General features: G+C 39.8%; 1 protein-coding gene across 8 annotated transcripts in view; it reads right to left on the reverse strand.

Annotated features, from left to right (window-relative positions):
* The window catches only part of NTNG1 (netrin G1), a 149,132-nt gene that overhangs the window by 121,659 nt on the left and 7,679 nt on the right, over positions 1-19,794 (reverse strand). The gene's annotated exons all lie outside the window — the stretch shown is intronic.

Raw genomic sequence — 19,794 nt, forward strand, 5'->3', positions numbered from 1 at the left:
GACTTGTGGAAATATGGTACTAAATACTAATTGTGTGCTGTGCTACAGTTAGTGTTTGTCATGCTAGCTAGTGTTGAATCCTTACTTCCTTGTGCTTCATAACTTGTCCATTCTTCTTGTCTCCTTAAAAAGGGAGCTTACATTTGGGGCAAGAGCTCATCCAGTTGCTTGGACAGCATGTAGTTAGCCCAAGAAGGACTCATAAATATGTGTTATCCTAAATAATAGAGTCGTATAAATAATTTTTACATAATAATTAAATAATTTTCTACAGTGGTACTATAGAAACTGCTCACTTGGGAATCAAGCAGTTAAACCCCCATCTTCACTAAGTTTATGGAAATGATGCATCATTAAGTGCCAACGCAGAGTGTAATATTACTCTCCGCCTGACTTCCTCTGCAGACTCCTACAACATTTTAGACATTGTTACTGCTGTTATTCTCACGCTATTTTGATGTTCAGAGAAGTCTGATTACCTTGTGACAAAGAAAGGATGAGAGGGATGGAAAGATTTTTAGACAATCTGAAAAGGGTGGACTGCTTAGCTGAAGGAGATGTACAGAGAAGTGATACACAGCAAGTAGATTAAGTTGTTGCAATAGCACCATCAACTTTTTCAAAAAACTACTTGGAATGCCTGAAGTAAGCTCCTAAATTTAGCTGGCATAGCAAACAAGTGCTGTTCCTTGAAACTACCACAGTGACTGACTTTCAAGAATTCTGTACAAAAGCAGGAACTTTAATGCTCTGTGATCCCCAGTATAGCGTCTAAAACACTAACAAATGTATTTAATTGCATTGAAGGTACCTAGAGTGAACAGTGAGATAGTAAAGGAAGTATGAATTATGGTTTTCCATAATTTTCTTATACTAATTTTCCTCTGGGAAAATCCTCAATCGCAGTATTCATTAGGAGCTTGCACACTAAAGCATTTAGGAGCAATGTGGTACTGTGTTGCCAGCTCATCCATGGAACTGGTGTGATAGAAGGTGCAGGCATTAGCTCCTGTTCACTGCACATTCCTGGAAGTACATGGATTGTCACAGGCACTTCAGATGAACTGGAAGATCATGGTATAAATCATGTTATTTGAGTCAGAGATCTTCAAGTTTTAGAGAGTCACACATTTGATCTACTACATAAATATTAAGTGCCATGGAAGTCCATCAGAGACTGCACATCTGCATTTCTCAACATCAGTCTTGCAACTCTGCTCTGTGCTTCAACTCCTGGTAAGAAACTGTAGTGTAATCAGCTACCACTGTACATGTTTTTTTCTGGTCCTTGTAGTTTAGATTGGTTCATGCCTCTCTGGGATTTCTGTCAGACACCCTGGTTACATGTGAGTCATTGCTCTGCAGAAGGGACCAGCTCCATGCACTTGCAGATATCCACATTTATCACAGCAGAACATCTACAAATACTTTGGTCTGCTGTGAAGGGCAGGAAGCAGTGCTGATTTACATGCTACAAACTGAAAAGAAACAACATAAAGGGAGTATTTTAAACTTAAGATAATGCTATTCTTGGCTGGCAAGACTTGTGGTTTTGATCATTCTCAGATACGTAGCCAACAGTGAGCTATCTGGCTGCACGAATCTCCCCGCTTTTCTTTTCTCTGTTTAATCTGTGATTCGAATGCACGCTACAGTACTTGGGAACATTATGTAGATTTGCAAAACTTTCAGAAAGACTTCCTGTCCATTAGCCATTGGCTGCTTTACAAAAAGGCATAAAGATAGCATTTTCCTCTTGTAACAGATGTAATCTCCTTGCAGTGTTGCTCGTGCTGCTTGAAGCAAAGCAATATTCTTTTTCTCTTTTACTGAGATAGTGGCATCTCTCAACATAAACTGAAAATATACTTGGAACTTAATTTGACTCAATTTTCAGACTTTCACGTGTGAGGGATGAACAAATGGGGATCAGCTTTCTGTAATTAGTGAGACATGTTGGAAGGGCTGGATCCTGTAAAATCATCTGTGCTGCAAACGACTTGTTTTTGTAGTGTCAAGAAGCACCTAAGATCTGTGTCCAGTTCTAAACCTCTCACTTCAAGAAAGACTGAGATGATAAAGCTTGTCCAGAGAAGGGCAATGAAGCTGGTCTAGAGACTAAGTCCTATGAGGAGTGGCTGAGGGAGCGGGGGTTGTTTACCCTGAAAAAAAGGAGGCTCAGGGGAGACCTTATTGCTCTCTAAAACTATCTGAAAGGATGCTGTAGACAGGTGGGGATTGGCCTCTCTCCCACGCAACTAGAGACAGGACAAGAAGTTTGTGCCAGAGAAGGTTCAGGTTGGACATCAGGAAGAATTTCTTCACTGAAAGGATAGTTAATCATTGGAGTGGGCTGCCCAGGGAGGTGAGGGAGTCACCATCCCTGGAGGTGTTCAAGAAACAGCTGGATGTGGCATGTAGTGCTATGGTCTAGTTGACAAGGTGGCATTTGGTCAAAGGTAGGACTTGACAAACTTGGGGGTCTTTTCCAACCTTAATGATTCTGTGATTCTATTCTATCTGCTCTTGGCATGGCCCACTACACTGAAAGTTTTATTTCAGTTGTCATTCTTGAAGTTTATTTGAAATAGTTTCACTTTTTAATTTATGAACATACTGTAGAAACTGTTACCCACAGTGTGGCGTGAATTCATGTAATTGATTTCCACTTTATGCTCATCACAAATGAAGAGGGTGAAAAGTAGTCCTAGGAAGCATACCACCCTGATTAAGACTTGGAACAACTCTAGGCATAATTCAGAGCATCCTAAAGGCTGCTCCAACTCATGTTGGTTACACAAGTCCCAGTGTCCTGCCTGTCTGAAAGGGTTTTTCTCAGGTCTGCTCCAGGTCCTCCAGCAGCTGGCATGGTCCATCTCCCAAACAAGCTCCTGAAATAGGAGGAGGATCAAAGAGCATATGGATTTGAGCTTATTTTGCCAATCCTCTGCTACTGGAAGAAATTTTATGATGCCGGTAAAAATCCCCTGCTCCATTCTAAAGCCTGCTTTTTTGGCTACTTGATGTGGTAAAGATAGTAGGGAGAAAGCCAACCAGGGTCTAGGTGCTTCCACAGTGATTTCAGTTGGCTTGCTCCAAACTCTCACAGGTGCTGCTGAGGGTGCAGAGAAGCCCATGGCAGATAAAATAGGTGGTTTATAATGAATGAGGTTTATAATGAACTGCAGAGCTGTGCAGTAAATTCGTCAGGGACACTGTGGCAGGCCCCAAAAGAGAAAGAGGTCTAATATCCATTGAAGAGTGCTGATAAAAATAAATTTTGAACAGATGCTCTCCTTACTTTGCACTAGACAAGGACATTTTTAAGGGTGAATATTGTTTAGAATAATTTAAAGGCTTCTGCACAATGGATTATCCACCTTTTCCATAACACACTTCCGAATAGCTATCCTGAGCTGTATCAAAGGACTGCCCTCAACCATTTTCCTAAAAAAAATCATTGGGAAGTACTCTATATTTCAAAATCTGAACAAAGTGCTTTAACAAACTTCACAGCAAAGCAGAAGCAAGCTGCTGGGTGAGTGGTGACAAGGTGTTTCATAACTGAGGATCTGCAAACCCTTGCTGACAGCAAGATCAGCACAGCGGGACCAGTGTTCAAGGAAAGATATTTTAAGTCTGGCAGAAATTTTACGGCTCTTCTACAACCCAAATCATCACAGAATCAGTTAAGGCAATTTTTATTTCTGAAGGGCAGCATCTGGCCTATTTGGCTTGCTTAAAAATTTCAAATGTGTGTTTTTCAAAGCAAAAAGCATAATGAAAATACATAATTCAAACTGGCAGAACACTATACTTTGGATGACGTTTTGTAGTTAATAACAATTTAATACAGCATAAACTGTACTTCTGCTGCACTTGAGCCTGATGCACCCTAGTAAAGCATTACATAGTTTAGAACAGACATGCTAAAAGTTGGTTTCAAAGCAGTGGTGCAACCAGCTTCTGCTGCTTTTGCAGGAGCAGCAGCTTCTACATTACTATTAGTGACTGGTTTTAGCGTTTGATGCTTGTAAATGGACAAGATTCTGAAATCATAAGGCAATGTCAGGCATAACATCGTCATGGAACTGCAAAATTTATACTATAATTTTGTCTATTCATAAAATGAAAATTCTATACAGAATTTAGAAGACTTGTACCAAATTCACTACATGGAGTTTGACTCGTGTCCCCACTCACATCAAAAGCCCTCCCTTGTGCTGAACCCGACCTTGCCTTGTGCAGGACTAGCTCAGATGTCATTCATCCCTCACGTTCCGCTGCCCTGGTTTGCATTTGGTGTCACTTGTACTTTATTTTCCTTTCACAAACTGCCCAAACATAATCTGGGCATGTCTTGGAGAGCTAAGCTGTGCCTGAGCAATGCAACTGAGCACCAGCTGCCTTTGTTTGTCCTCAAGTACCATGATACTCCTCCACTTGGTACGTTCTGGAAAAATCTCGAGTAGCCCCCCACTGTGCCTGGGAATGGCCAAACCCCGGGATGTGTATGCACACTGCAGGCTGGAGGAAAGCCAGACTGGCTAATTCCTCATTTTTGTTGATGTAGTTAAGCTTCTTCCTAATGATATTTTGACCTGGGTAGAGAAGAGGAGCCATATGGCATCTTCTGCCCCTGAGAACAACTGCTGTTAGTGCAATCAGCACATTACCTGCGTGATTTGTTTAGATTCAGCTGTCACTAACTTGTGGCAAACTCAATTATAATTAAGTTGTGTATTAGGCAGGGTCCTAGTACAAACTGTTTTCATTTTCACACGCCATTTTAATTGTATTTTCTGCTGTAACACTGCTTACAGATTAAGTCTTCTGACCAACTCTTCCTTGGACCCATTGCCTTTCCCACTTTATAATTCAAGAGCCCAACATGAATCTGTCTAGCGTGGCACCCCCAAGACATCAGACAGCTCTAGCATCAGCATAGAGCCATGCCATAATAACAATAAAAATAATGCATAGTTGTCAGTCTTAAGACCTTATCTTGCCTAAGTCAGCCTTCAGAGCCCCAATTTTTAATTGCTTTTTACATTTGTGGTTCAAATGTACTATAAGCTATTTAAAATGGGGACCACATCTTTTCATGTTTTTCTACAATATCGAGCCCAGTGCAGCACCAGGCATAACTAAGGGTATTCAGAGTCAGAATAAGCCACTATTGTTTTTGCATTTTGCTGTCCTAGGAGGTAAATGACGGCTCAGGGAATGGTTCTGGGTTTCAGCAGCGCTTTCAAAGGTGTTTTGCATGCACATTTTCTCAAAAACCATTGATGAAATAACGAATACTAGTTCAAGTCTTTTAAAATTCCCAATTCCCCCAGGCAGTATCCTGTGTTTAGTAACAGGATGAAAGAGCTCAATAGTGCTAAACCCCCAAAATTGAACTTCACCCTGCAATACCCTGTGGGCAGAACAGTGATAACCCCTCCTTTTTACAGTATAGATTTCTGAATCAAATATTAATGCTAAGCATAATGTAAATTGGTTCATAAAACTTAGAAAGGAATGAAACAATGTTGAAAGTTATCTATGGCTATACTATTTCTCCACTTTACTGTGTTAACATGTCAGTTAACAGAAGGCATGTAGTTCTTAAAGCTTCCTGCTCAAGAACACTGAATGGCAAAAAAAATTATAGATACTGTCAGCTCACTGCAGCTGTTTTACAGGCTTTTGCTTTTGAACCATAACCTCAGAACAACAGGGAAAAAGATCACAATATTCCAATTACAAATAATGATTAGGTATTGAGTTATGGTTTTGATAAATATTTTCAAAATTGTAATAAACAAATTAGCACCCTTTTACTGTGCAGTAAATAGCCACAGTTCACTATTAAAACAATAAAAGGATGTGATTTCTATAGGTATTTAAGGTAAGTGCGGGACAAAATACAGGGCAGCAGACAATGGAGACTTAATCCCATATGAACACTATTAATATCATAAAAATTCAGCAATTCAGTCAATTCTCTACGTCCTCTGCCTGGAAATGGAGACAACCAGAATGAGATGCAAATCAGTGCATTTATCTAATGAATAATGCAAATGAGCGCTCCTCTTATGGCATGGCAGTCTGCAGGAATCCTCTCTGCCTCACCTCACATTTCGTGTGGATTTAAGCACCATGTGTCAGAAGAAATTAGAGAATGGAATTGCCAAGAAATGACAAAGCCTTGGAGCCCCAAGTCAGCGCAGACAGCAAGGTACATTAAGATGCATAGTACAGAGGAGGAGAGAGCAGACATCTCATTAAAAGGAAAATGTTGCTATTTTCCCTTCACCTAGTTAATCGAGTTGTATGACACTTTAATCTGCGGTTATTTGTGTGGCTACTAGTTAGAAACATCCTCTAAAATGATACTGAGGTGGGATCTCAAAACCTTGACAAAAATCTTTCAGGGTTTGTTTGTGTTTTAATGCTGGTGCTATTTTATCTCTCTGATATCAGTTAAACTGCATCAGCATTTTTCTTGTAGCATCACAGAGCATCCTGCTTCTTATCCATTAGTCACAAGCCTTGCTGTAACTTTCCCTTAGCATCTAACATTACCCTCCAAAAATATTCTCAAGCAAACAAACCTGAAGGCATGCAAGCCCTTAAAATTAACTCTCTTTTTCCCCAACTGTTATTTTGCCTGAATGCATCTATGATTCAGAAGCCAGGACAGATTTCATCTGCTCCACTAAAACCTCTTAGCATGTGAACCAGCCACCCTCCCACAGCCATCATCGAGTCCCTCCTCTTTGTCATGGCACTGGGTCCCCAATCTGGGGATTTGTGAAACGATGCTTTTCTGACAGGTATTTTCTTAAAACACAGAGCAGGTAGACCCAACCCAACAAAGCCATTTGCTCCTCAGACAACTTCTTAGTTATGAGATACAGAGTGGTAAAGGAGCAGCTTAACTGTGAAAGGGATATCCCAAGGATTTGGGATGTGAGGAGAGGATCCCTCATCACTGAGACACACAGAGGATACACAGAGACTACAGGTCTGAGAATGCAATTTGGCCAGGTTCAGTTTGGTTTGGGGTGGAGGAAAATTGCCTCTCACTTGAAAAGAGATGAGCACCTCAAAGTCCTGAACTGTAAAGCTGAGAACTTAACACAATCATTAAACTTTGGGTTGCCAATTGTATACGATGCAATCTTAGGGCTGTGATCCTGTTGCTCACTGAGCTATATTGTGAACTAGCAGGCAAAAAATCAGTGGTTTTATTCAGTAACCCATCAAACAGATAAATGTATGTATTAAACAAACAAAAAGATTGGAGATATCTTACTACATGTCCTTTCAGGAAAGGTGAAAAAAAACAAACCCAAAATCCAACCCTTTTTCTCACAAGCTGACAAAGACATCATCTTTATTTATAGTTGTGCTTCAGTTCATCAGTTGGAGGCACACTGCAGAAGATGCTAAAGCACTAGCGACATTGCTACTAAATTAAGAGCTCGCAGTTTCTTTTTAATAGTTGAAAGCAAAGCTATTTCTCTATTGGGCAGCTTCTTGCAAATTTCCTAATATTGAAAAAAAAGGGTATATTATTTTGATGGATTTTTCTCTCGGGTCAGTCCTCGTGAATCAAAGGGGGATTGCCTGGAATGCAGGTCTGCAAGGCATTTGGTGTGAACTCCATAAAAGTGTGACTTGCAATCAATAGCATTTTCACTCTCTTAAATTAGAAGGACACGGGTAGGTTCTCTGCTCCGGTTCCTGTTGGCAGTTACCATGCCAGGAATATACAGAGAGTTTAGGCTTCTTATAGCAAGGGCAACTGTAACTATAGAGAAAAAAATACTGTTAAAGCAAACTAAGCAGTTGATTTGAAGCAGGAAGACAATTAAAGCACAGCATTTCTGAAAGAGTAATAAAAATGTCACTGCAAATGACAGATTGTTACAAGTCCTTGGCTTCTTCCTAGCACTGTGATAGAATACGGTGTTAAATCAGTTCTGAGAGATTATTAGTGGTATATGTTATTTTCCCAAACTCAAGGAACTGAGCATCATTTCATAAATCAACTGCACGTTAAAATTAGATTTTTTTACAACTTTAGTTCTGCGAACCTTGCACATACAATTAACAAAGAAAATGATGAAAAAGAAGTAAAATAGTTGAAATGTGACTCTAACTGAGAAAACCTAAAAATATTCCACCAAAAACCCAAACCAAGTTGGGAAATAGTTTTTTTCTATGGCTGCAGATCTGCTCAAAGCCTGTGAGGTTCAGGGATTGCACGATAAGACTGTAGGAAAGGACTCTTTCTCATTAGCTTCAGGTTCTGTAAATTACCTGTAAAGTCTGCCCTTATTTTGTGTTGTGCTCACCTTCTGCACTGTTTTTCTGCATAAAGCATTAATAAACCTAGGGCAGAAAACTATAAACAGTTTAAGTTGATAATAACTGAACCCAACTACCTGGCATGTGGAGATCTATGAAGTGCAGGGTTGAAATAAATATCTGTCTTATCAGGTATAATGGTATTGTAGGCTCAGGTATAAGTTTCTCTGCTTCATATGTTTATGGGCCAGATAACATCTTCTGACAAAGTCTGTGTGACAATACTGTTAGAATCTCATAAGCATTTCTTATATGGAGAAAAGCTGATTTCTACTGGAAACAAGTTATCCAAGAATTCTCCAAGTTCTGCATAGAAATAGGAGGGATGTCTATCATCATCTTCTGAGATGCAACATTGCTATATGCTTCTCTACATGTGCCATGGGTTGTTTAGGGGCTGCAAAACCTCCTGGGACACTTTGGGTGTGTGTAAGATACAGGGCAGTGTCTGCCCCTGAGAACTAGCATTACCTTGTAAGCCACCTTCCTAGCTCAAATGAGGTTTATTGCCCTCTCCTTCAGCAGCAGCCCTTTGCTGTATCTGCACTGCTACATGTTCACATCTCAGCAGAATGCTGTGCATCTGATCCTGGGTTCAGAGGGATATTTTTGAATTTCATAGGTGTTTGCAATTTATGACTTATTTCATCACTGCAAAAGTAAACTTGTTCTGCTCTTTCGGCAAGGCTTCATACAGCTCGTAATTATAAACAAAACAATTACTAATCCAGAGTAGAGACAGCAACAGCCACAGCTTGCTCAACAGGGCCATTACATCTACTTTCTGAGACCTTGGTGTTTGGCCAGGATGGAAGGAAAAAAACCCAACTGTGGCTTATGTGACAGGAGCTGAGAGAAGCTCATGTAGGGAGGTGTCGTTAAAAAAAGTGTTAAAACAGGTCATTGCGAGCACAGGTGCCATTCATCTCTGCAGTAAGTTGTGAAGAACGTTATTTTTTTCTTGGTCAGTTCCTGTAAATCTTTTTTTGGAGTATGAGGAAGAACTGGCCTGGCAGGAGAAGGATCTTGATGGTTGCATTAGTACAGGTGCAATGACCTTGAGGAGGGGAACTGAAAAACCCCCTGAGGCTAAGGTTAAATCCAGCGGGGCCCTGCTGCTTTCTGATTTTTGTTTCTGATCTTCTGCACAATTTCATCATTCCAAGCCCATTACTTAGCAGTATGAGGCCCTTGATAAGATACAATCACCAGAATGACATTTACTCCAAATTCTTATCCAGATTATCATCGATCAGAACAGCTGAACATGGCCTGTTAAAAAGACTGTGCCTGCTTTCTCTGAGCTCCTGCAATGTATTTACTGTCTTAGAGTGTGTGCACTTATGAGCAGCACAAATGAGGGGGTTCTCATCAATGGATCCACATTTCAGCACACACTTCTCCCATCCTACTGCTGAACTATTTTATCTTTACACTTAGAAAACATTTAGGAAACACTTTACCCATACCCATCTAAAGTCCACAGATGAAGTCTGCGTGGGTCTGTACCCTTTTCAAAGAGACTCTTACCCAAAAAAGGTAGAAGACTAAGTTAGAATAAACCTGTCAGCTCTGGTGGCTTCTCAAGGTGCGGAGCATTTAAGGTGTGACAAGACAGGGATGTAGCCAGGAGTAAGGCTGGCTCTTCTGTTCTTTGGAACAAGTCATCAGTTATCTCTTCAGTCTGTCTTTTCCCCACCATTTTCAAAAGGCCAGATTTTGGGGCGAATGGAGAGAAGGGATGGCACCCAGGAGGGGTGCATGGACAGCACAAGTGGCAGATGTATGGGATCTTCCTTCTCCACTAGGCCATTAAATGCACATCCACCCCTTTAGGTCAGCTGAGGACTTGAAACAACTTGTAGAAGGAAGGGAAGCAAATGTGTATATGGCTTCAAAAAACCCAAACAAACCCCATGTAAATTGCAGACATCAGTCCATTGTTTAACATTGAAAAATAGCATACTTTCTGTTGGGGTTTAAAATTTCACAAAATGTTACGCTGAAAACCCCACCTTTTCTGATGCAAAAAGGTAACTATTGTAGTATTTTTTGGAGACTTCTTTTTAAACCTAAAAAACTTAAAGTTCATAAATGATGATGCTTAGCTAATGTTCGAGTGCTGCAACCAATGATGATGCAATTATGGAGAACTAGGGGAAGATTAGTGATAATAGTCTTCCGTACTTTTCAATTATTTACAAATAAGCCACAAGATGCACAAAGCTAAAACGGTATATTTTAATATGGAAACCCTCTTATGTATTCTATCTGTGTATTCTAGCTGGCACTTTCCAGCTAGATGGTCTAAAATATGCTTTCAATATACTCTTATATGTCCCAAAACTGTACCCAAGAAAAGATGGATAACGTCTCATTATCTAAATCCTGTCCTGTTATTATAGACAACCTGCCTTGCACTGAAGCTCACTTTACATGCCTTTACTTAGGATGGTTTTAAGGATTCCAATTTGAGAGTTTCAAACCAGTACAGTACAGAGGATAATGCACGCTGCTAAGGAAGCCTTATTTTGTCACCATTCTTTGCTGTCAGGAGGAATCCTTCTGTTGTCTAAAAAAGGACCCATTAATTTCAATAGAAGATCACATTTTAAATCCTGTTTATGGAAAGTTAAACACTAGTCTTAGGCATGAAATGTACATGCTGATTCACTTCTACTTGCTTTTTAGTTATTGAAGGACACCTTCTTTAAAAAATCAAAGCTAGTGCTTTAGGTAACAAAAGCTTCTACACTCTTAACCTTTTATTTTCAAAAGCTTATCTCACTTCTTTTTCAGGAAAAAGGGGTTTTTGGCTGCAAACTACTGGCAAAAATTTACCCCGCAAATTTAATGAGGAAAGCTCCAATGTTTGAACCCTTTACACCCGTTACTTAACACGTCTGGAAGCCTGAGTCAACTCTTGCAAAGCGAGACACCTTGCTAGGATATTTCTGCAGGCTATCCCTGCAGTATTCATACCACTTGGCAGATCCATATGGTCAAGGAAGCCAAGAGGCTTGTCAGAGTCTGGAAGCCTTGCGATAAAAATAGATGTGGAAAATAGCACGTGTAGAAAAAGTTGTTTTAGCAGTTAGAAAATTGCATTCTGTACTTTTCTTCTGTAGCTATGCACATTGCTGTTTTTAAAGGAGGAGGGCTTTTGTGTAGTTGTTTGCTATTCCTTTTTATTTATTTATTTTTTACCTTCCCTCCTCCCCAGTCACTTGTTAATGTCACCCACAAGTAACCCTGTTTCTAATTTTCACTGGAGGAAAGTGTCTTATGAGCAGGTGTGTAGCTGGTAAAAATCAAATTGATGAGCTAAAATGTGGCTCTTGACAGTTTTACAGATAAAAATCTAAAATGCACCAAGATGTTGGAAGACGCAGTAGGTACATGTAAGAAAACGCTCCTTTCATCATAATGGTGTCTTCTTTTAAAGGTTTTACAACTACTTGGCTATAAAAATTCTCTCTGGGATGAAGCCTGACATAAAATATCCCTGATATAGTACAATTTTTTGCTTGTAGTAAACATAGTTAAAATTCATTTGCCCCCTTTTGTTTCCTCTCCTTTTTTATTTCTAAACTCCATATAGACAATCTGTGTAAAGAACCAGAAGATGAGAAATTAAACCATTTTCCAGAAAATACAACACAGCAAACATCAAAGCTACATGAAATCACTTATGCACCTTGCCAAGTCAGCTCAATGCCAAGGATTTTCATGTCCCTAGCTATATTTGTACTTGTAGATCAAGATGATGTCACTGCAAGTGACCTGTGAAAACATAAACTTCTATACTTAAAATGTGTATCAACAGTCATTGTTTCTACAAGTAAATTGGGTACAGAACTACTTCTTATTTTCAGCTAGGGAGATTAGCATTCCAGTGTACACAGGGATCTGTATCTCATCAGTCAATGATCTGCATAGTATCTGGGATTATATTTTACTTTTCAGATTCACCTAGTACTCATAGGCCTTGAAAAAAGTAGAAAAATATTTGGTTTAATCTCTCGCCTGGTTTTAGCTACTCTTAAATAGGTACGTTGTTTTATGTATCAGAAGTGGCAGCTTTGGTAAAGCAGTATCGGTATTGTATTAAAAAAAACCCAACCGTCAGTGGTACTCATACTAAAACCAGCAAATTCAGCCCTTTCTAAACTCCATAGACAAAACCAAATGACAGGTTTTCATTCTTGCATAAGGAGGTGGATAATTTCCATACTCTGTCAACAGGGACTGCTACTGTTTATTGGTATGTCTCCCCCTCCACTCCCCAGAACCAAGGAGAAGGGATGAAACACCATGATTATTGTCTCAGCTTGTTAATTTAATTTTTCTTGAACGAATGAAGGTGATTTGGGCTGTATATGGAACTGTATACTTTATAAGTAATGCCAATCTCTAAATGTTAAAATCATTACTTGAGAGTACTTCTCAAAGGACTCTGGGGAGCTCACTAACCAAACCGTTTGTCCTGATGGACAACAGGTCCTAGGTTTGTAGAACTGTCGGTTGAGTTCACTTGGCTTTGTTTCAACTAAGATGCTTACACATGGAAATTTTAATATATGGAAGTGCCTCAGGAACCTGCATTTGGTTTTCAGTGATTTTGAGCCGTTACAAAGTACAAGCTCTGCAAGAAAGAAACATGAAACTCTGGGGTTTAGAGACATAGAGATACTAAATGAAGAAGGAAAAACATGTTTATGCAGAAATTTTGGACAAAACTGAGCAGCATAAAACTATTTCTGCTCAGTTCTGCCAAGTAAATCCAAAATTCACACTCTGAGACTTGTCCATCACAGCAGGAAGAAATATAATATCACACTCCTTGTACACTGTCCTTAAAATAAGACAGCAGCCTGGAAAGCTTAAGGCTGCACAGGTCACTTGGGGCCGCAGGACATCGTGCCCCTGACCAAAACGTGCGAAAGCAAACTGGCTGATTCCTGTGAGGGGGGTGATCCTGCACCACTGCTCCTTGGGCTGACTGTGTGACACCAGCAGGTTAGAAACCAAAGGTCACTCTGTTGAAAAGAGGATTTACCACCCTGGAAAAATTCTCAGTTCAGGATTTTTAGCAGAGTAGAAATGGGGTCACCCGGTGCTGCCTCCCCTGAGCCTGGGAGGGATGCGCTGTCCTGCCCCAGATGGGGACCACCAGTCCGGATGCTGCTTTACTGCATTGGCTCTGCACCCCAATAAATCTCGTTAGGAGTCTCCCTGCAGTGACCCACAAGCTCGAGATCACCTCTGCCTCACCAGAAGTGGTTCACATTACAATAGGTTGCTAGTAAAGATTTTATTTATAAAGTAGTATTATTTTACTGCAGGAGATGGCACTAAAGGTGTTGCTGAGGGGACATTTCTTGTCCTGCTGCACTGACAGCAAGCCATTCAGATTCCCCACGGATGTGTGGGTATTCATTTTATAGGGGAATTTTTTTATTTCTTCATGACATTGGTGTTGCTGGTTCCACAACAAAACAAGGCCAAAAACCCAAGCTCCCGAAGTACTTGAGCAGCTCCCCCCAGATACCCACCAGGCATTCTGGGGTGCTTGAGAAGGAGGGGAGTAGGGGGGGTCACCAGCTCAGGTGTTTGTAAGAACCTCATCCATAGAGCCACAATTGCCCCCAAAAGCTGTTCCTTTCTTTTCAACATCAATTGCTATTAAAATAATTGTCAAAAAATATCTACTATTTTCAGCTAAATTCAGGAGGGGGAAAAACAAAATAGAAGAGCAAATACCAAATGGAAAAAAGGCAATGTTAGAAAATGCTTAACGGTTGCTTTTATGAAGTGTATTTATAAAATATATGTCTCCTTAAAAGGATGCACTTCTACACATACTAGTGACATGTTTTAAAACTCTGTGACTGAAAATATGTAGAAGCCCTTGACTTTGTTTAGAAACTCTGTTTTAGCCCCAAATATATATTTTTAACAGCTTAAGTACTTTGTGGGAATGCTTTTGCTTTGTTTAGGGCTTGAAAACATTGCAGTACCCAAAGTGTAACTGAGAAGAAAAAAAAAAGGCAACTGGCCAGAGTGTTGTTAGTGATTTACTGGGGAATCTTGATGTGCGATAATGAATAAAATGCAAATCTGTTTTATTGCCAATCCTCAGTTTTGATTTAGGAGCAATTACTAATTTTTAGATTGCTTCCAGTTGGATGAAAACAGAGATTTTTACAAAGCTATTTTTTTATTCCTGCTGTCGCTAAGTATATCTAATTTTTTTTTTTTTTTTTTTAGCTTTTATGAAATCAAGAGATCCTTTCCCACGAGGACCGAGGCGCCTTTGAAGCATCTGCAGCAGCTGCTGCCAAAGGCACAGGTAGGATGTCGTGTCCACACTGACCAGTGGGAGGGAGCTGGGTGGGGATGGCAGGAGCAGAGGGCACGGTCTGTGCTTCTCGGGTGCTTCTCGCTTTCCTCTCGTCCTGACAGCTGCTCTGAGGCTGGTACCTACGGAGCTAAGTGGTGCCTTGAGGAGAACAGACACATCAGTGGGGTGGCTGAGGTGTCCTCCCCTACACACAGGGTAGGGTAAGGGGTTGTAGCTCACTATTCAAGTCTTAGGGTATTAGAAATGAAATATTCAGGAATTTAAGAGGAAACACCAAAATAAAAACTCTGCTCCCTGAAGGATAAGGTTCTTTCCTGCAATGACAAAGCAACACTTGTAATAACTACACGTGCTCAAACAGAATTCAAACTAGATGAATGCAGGTGCTGCAAATAAAGTCTGCAATAACTTTGAGCTGTACATACTTTTAAAATATACAACTATGAAAATCCACTTTAAACAAGACAGTAGCAATAGCCTCCTCTTTAACTCCCTGTTCCCATTCTACCCTGTGCTATCTAATAAGATTACACAGACAGAATAACAATGAAGGATTGTATATTCTTATTCAGCCCATAAAAGAAAAAAGCTTTTTCCTTAACAGCATCTCTTAATGATATTGTTCAACACTGTTTTAAAATGTCTTTCTCGAAAATGCATGTATGCATGTCAAAATGCTTCCAAAACCAATTTTTATTTCACATTTTGATTTATACATTACTCAGAAGAGTATCTGTTCATTTAATTATTTCAGTAAACATAATAATGGTATCACTAACTATGCTACACAGTATTTTCCCTTTTTTAAGGAGTATGAGCCTACTTGTAATTAAAGGAATGCTATATTAATGATGCCGAAAGTCTCAGAGGAAAAAATTTAAACCCCACCTCATAATATTATGCCAGAATTACACGAGCAGAAGACTTTTTAATAATCTTTGTTTCTTAATTTAGTTTTGATTGGCTATGAAATACAGAGTAGCACTCAAGGGCTCAAATTTCTACCGTCATCAGCATTTCTGCTCTCTAAATTGTACAAATGCTCAGGACTCCCATCTGCAGGCTTCTTTTCAAGCTTCTGTTTAACCTGTGAAGGAAATTAGCTGCAGGCAACTATAATTGATGATAATTTCATCGTTTTTTTAGCCCTTGGGATGGGGGATGGTGTTACAATTTTCTGTTTGGGTTTAGACCTAGCTATTGTATTTTTATGTTGCCATTTGAACTGCAAACAAAATGTTGGTAACATAAATTCGTCTCTAGTTTGCAAATTACAGCAATAGCCACTAGGAGTCTCCTGGTTAAATTCATGATGAATTTGCACACTAATGCTGGCTAAGGTCTGAATGCAAACTCCATGCTAAAGGCTGGATTTCAGCAAAGGGAGCTAGCTAGTCCATGTTCAAGGTAGGTGTGACTGGGGTGATGGAACCCCTGAGCTGTGAGTAGCATCATGGGTTTCCTGATCCCTTTTACCAGTTGTATAAACAGCAAATGCCTTAGAAATAAAGAAACCAGAAGCCACCTACATGCTGTTCTTGTAGGGTCAAAGATGGTGACAGTCATGAGAAGTCAGATTTGTTTCTTTTTATGACTGCACAGAGTATTGTGGAATTTTAACAGGTGACAACAGAGAGGGAAGTAGATTTCACCGTTAGTTACTCCCAGGGATTTAAAGCAGATTTGTTTTGTAAACTGAAATGCTGCAAGCCACAAGAACTAGCATCACTAAGTACTTTAAAATTTGCTTACAGTATCTCTGCAATGTGAATCCCTCAGTTCTGAAAATCTAAATAGCTTCTTTCTCTTTTCTCTTCTCCTTCCTCTTCCTTCCCTCACCTTCCAGGCCAACTAAACACAAGTGTATGGTGCCAGACACACTCTTAGCAATGCCAAGTGCTCAAAGTTCATGAATTACAGACCTGAAGGAACGGTCACACTGGGTCAAACATTGTGACTGACAAAGGATGGCCAAATTTCCTCGGAAGAATACCACAGAAAGCAGACACGCACTGTCTGCCAGCATTTGTGCCTCACTCTAAACAACTAAAAATTGCTTTAAAACGTCCAGGGAAGCGAGAGGTGACCAGTCAACCCCTTCCACGGGGAGTTGGTTATCCTGGCAGGAGGAGTAGTACTTATTGTGCTAGGATGCTGTCACATCCTCCTTACAGACGTGTGCAACTCCATGTCTGTATACTGTTCACTGCTCTTAGCAGTGAACCACTTATTTGTTTATAAGTTTCTTTCATGTATCTCTTCTCTTGAGCAAAATCCTTTCCAAGCCGTAAAAACCCTGAGTGACTTAAAACATGATGAGATTTGAAACAAATAATAATTTGGAGGGCTATTTATTTGGCTTCTGCTTTTTGAGCTTCTTGGTTTCATTTCCAAACTTTTCCCTGCAACCAGAAGGACTAAGCAAATAAAGATGATGTTTTAAATGAAAGCTGAGAATCTCACATAATCATAGGACTCCAAGGGCTTGAGGTTTCAGAATAATCTCAAGAGCTGTCAGTACTGAATGTCACCAGAGACTTTAATGTAATTCCGAGAACAGACGCATAAAAGCAACTACGGGGTAGTTTTCCTGCTCCATGCTCCCCATAGTACCTACAAATGCTTTTCTGGAGGGACAATCCAAAGGTACCTGCAAGTCAAGTGGTGAGCTACCATGTGCTGGGTTTAGATGCCAACTAGGAGTGGTGAATTTTGCAACAAATCTACATATGCAAAACCCTGTTATTCAGTCTGTAAAACTCAGCAAGCTCATTAAGCAGAAATTCATAATGGACTGGGAGGATCATCTAATTCCATGGGGAATACGCAGAAATAAGTAGGAGGCAAATTTACCTGCCCATCTCCTCTGTATTGTATGCTTGTGCACATTGCAACACATGACTGCATTGTGTGTAATTGCAGACTACTATCATCTCCCTCTCACAGACTGCCTTAGATTCTACCATCATCTCCCAGCAGGACTTGGATGAACCTCTCAGTGTGGTTTGTTTCAAGGATATAATCTATCTATATCGAAGGTTGACAGAGATGTAACAGTGAGTACCTTAGTCCATATAGTCTGTGGTGAAGAGAGAACCTGATTATAGAACTGATATGGAAATAAAATAGAAGGCCGCCTTCAACCTTATCATCCAGCAGAAGCAGACTTGGCTGTTTGCTACCCTTTCTTATTGTTAGAATTAGCAGAAAGGATCCTGACCTTCACCAAGTCAGTGTTGACTTCAACAACAAAACAGTGGTACAGGTTTAGCAGGTAAATATCCAGTACTCACAACAAAAAACCCAAGCATTTGTGTAAGTCAGTTTGGCACTTCACCATGCTGAAAAGAAACCTTTGCATCTCTGTCACTTCAAATTTGGGATTTTTTAGCACAAGAACATGCCTAACATGAAAGCTCTCTTTTTTTTCCACTGCCCACCTTCTCCAAGTATGTCAATGCTATCTTCTTAACTCATTTTCTAAAGCTAAAAATGAACGCAAAAATAAAAGATCTCCTAAAAAATGCCGAAGGCATATGTAAAAGCTCAATTTGAAGGAAATGTCCAATTTCTACATGGAGCTATAATACAGACAGCCATGAAGCATTTTTAGGGATGAGAGTGCTCTGCTGTGGCCATGGACAGTACCTTGGGAATATCAAGTATTTCTGTCATTTTCATAATGTTTCAAGTAAGCCAAGCCATTACCAGTGTGTACCTAAATATAGTGTGTATATATAATATACAGCTATATTGGAAAAAAATGCAAGGGTTTATGATGTAGGAGTCAGTCACTCTAAACTCCCGTCACTAAATACACACCCTCATTGTGCGTGTTCTCTCTCCCTCTCCCCTGGTTGTTTCTCTTTCTCTACTTCTCCTGTGAGGATTCTTGTGCATCTTCTGCATCTCACAGGCTTAAGCTGGGAGGGAGCTACAGCTGTAACCTCAGGTCATTCCCAAGCAAACTTTCATCCTACATCACAACATTGGTGACCTTGCGAGGTCAAATGTTTTCAGGTCAAGTCCTGGCACCATTTTTAATACTTAATCAAAATGTCTTGTTTGGTTGGTTCATGTTTAAAATCATCGTTCTAACTAGAGAATGGACTGATAACAAAGGCCTTCAGAAACCTAAAGAATTACTTAAGAAAGGAATTGTTGCAATGTTTATCTGCACTAAAAGGAAGAAACAAGGTTTGCTGGACAGTTTTGGGGTTTTTTTTCATTAGAATAACAACTTTTCAAACTACATAATGAGTTTAGTAAACATCACGGAGGGCTAAATCACAGCTATTACTATTCAGAGGGAGAAAATATATTTCAAGATGAAGAAAAAAGAAAAGATGATATTATGTGGGGCACATGGCTTTTATTTGTTTTTAAACAGTGGCTGCTTGAAACTGCTTGGAGGTTTAGAGTGTCAAAGCCATGTCAGCAGAGATGGATTAGTGGGCAGAGAGCAAGTGGTGCAGTCAAAGGTTCATAGTGAATGTAATTTATTCATGTAGCTCCGCAATTTATCACGTGGCTATTACCATAATGTATGTGGGAAGCAGCTGCACGCGTGCAAATAATGCCCTAAATGGATGTGTGGTTGGATCTGAACTCCTTACAGAACAGTAGTGGTGGAAAATGATGCCACAAGGCATTTAAAAGCAAATTTCCTTCCTGCGGGGATGCTGTCACCCAGCAGTGATGATTTGTACACAGGCAAGTAGGTATCTTGTAGACTCTTCTCAGTTATCATAACCTCACTTACCAGAACTCATTGGTTTTTCAAATCTAAATTACGTAGGTAATGTGATGTAGGTTTCTGGTGCTGTATTAAGAGATGTAAGTACATATGCTTTGTATCTCAGACTCATATTTTCTAGTCAAAGAATACTGTATTTTCCACTCAATATTTAACAGAAATATTCAGTGGCAAATAAAATGAATCCTCCAAGTTTGTGAGGAGAAAGAAGTTGAAGATCTCCTTTAACTCAAATGACCTCTCACAGCATGATTTGTCAAACACTTGGGAGCAGCACAGCTGTAAAAGACTGATATACATATATATATAG

The sequence above is a fragment of the Empidonax traillii genome, unplaced genomic scaffold, assembly GCF_003031625.1.
Source record: "Empidonax traillii isolate 1590-97213 ecotype Southwest subspecies unplaced genomic scaffold, ASM303162v1 scaffold69:size3087049, whole genome shotgun sequence".
Taxonomy (NCBI): domain Eukaryota; kingdom Metazoa; phylum Chordata; class Aves; order Passeriformes; family Tyrannidae; genus Empidonax; species Empidonax traillii.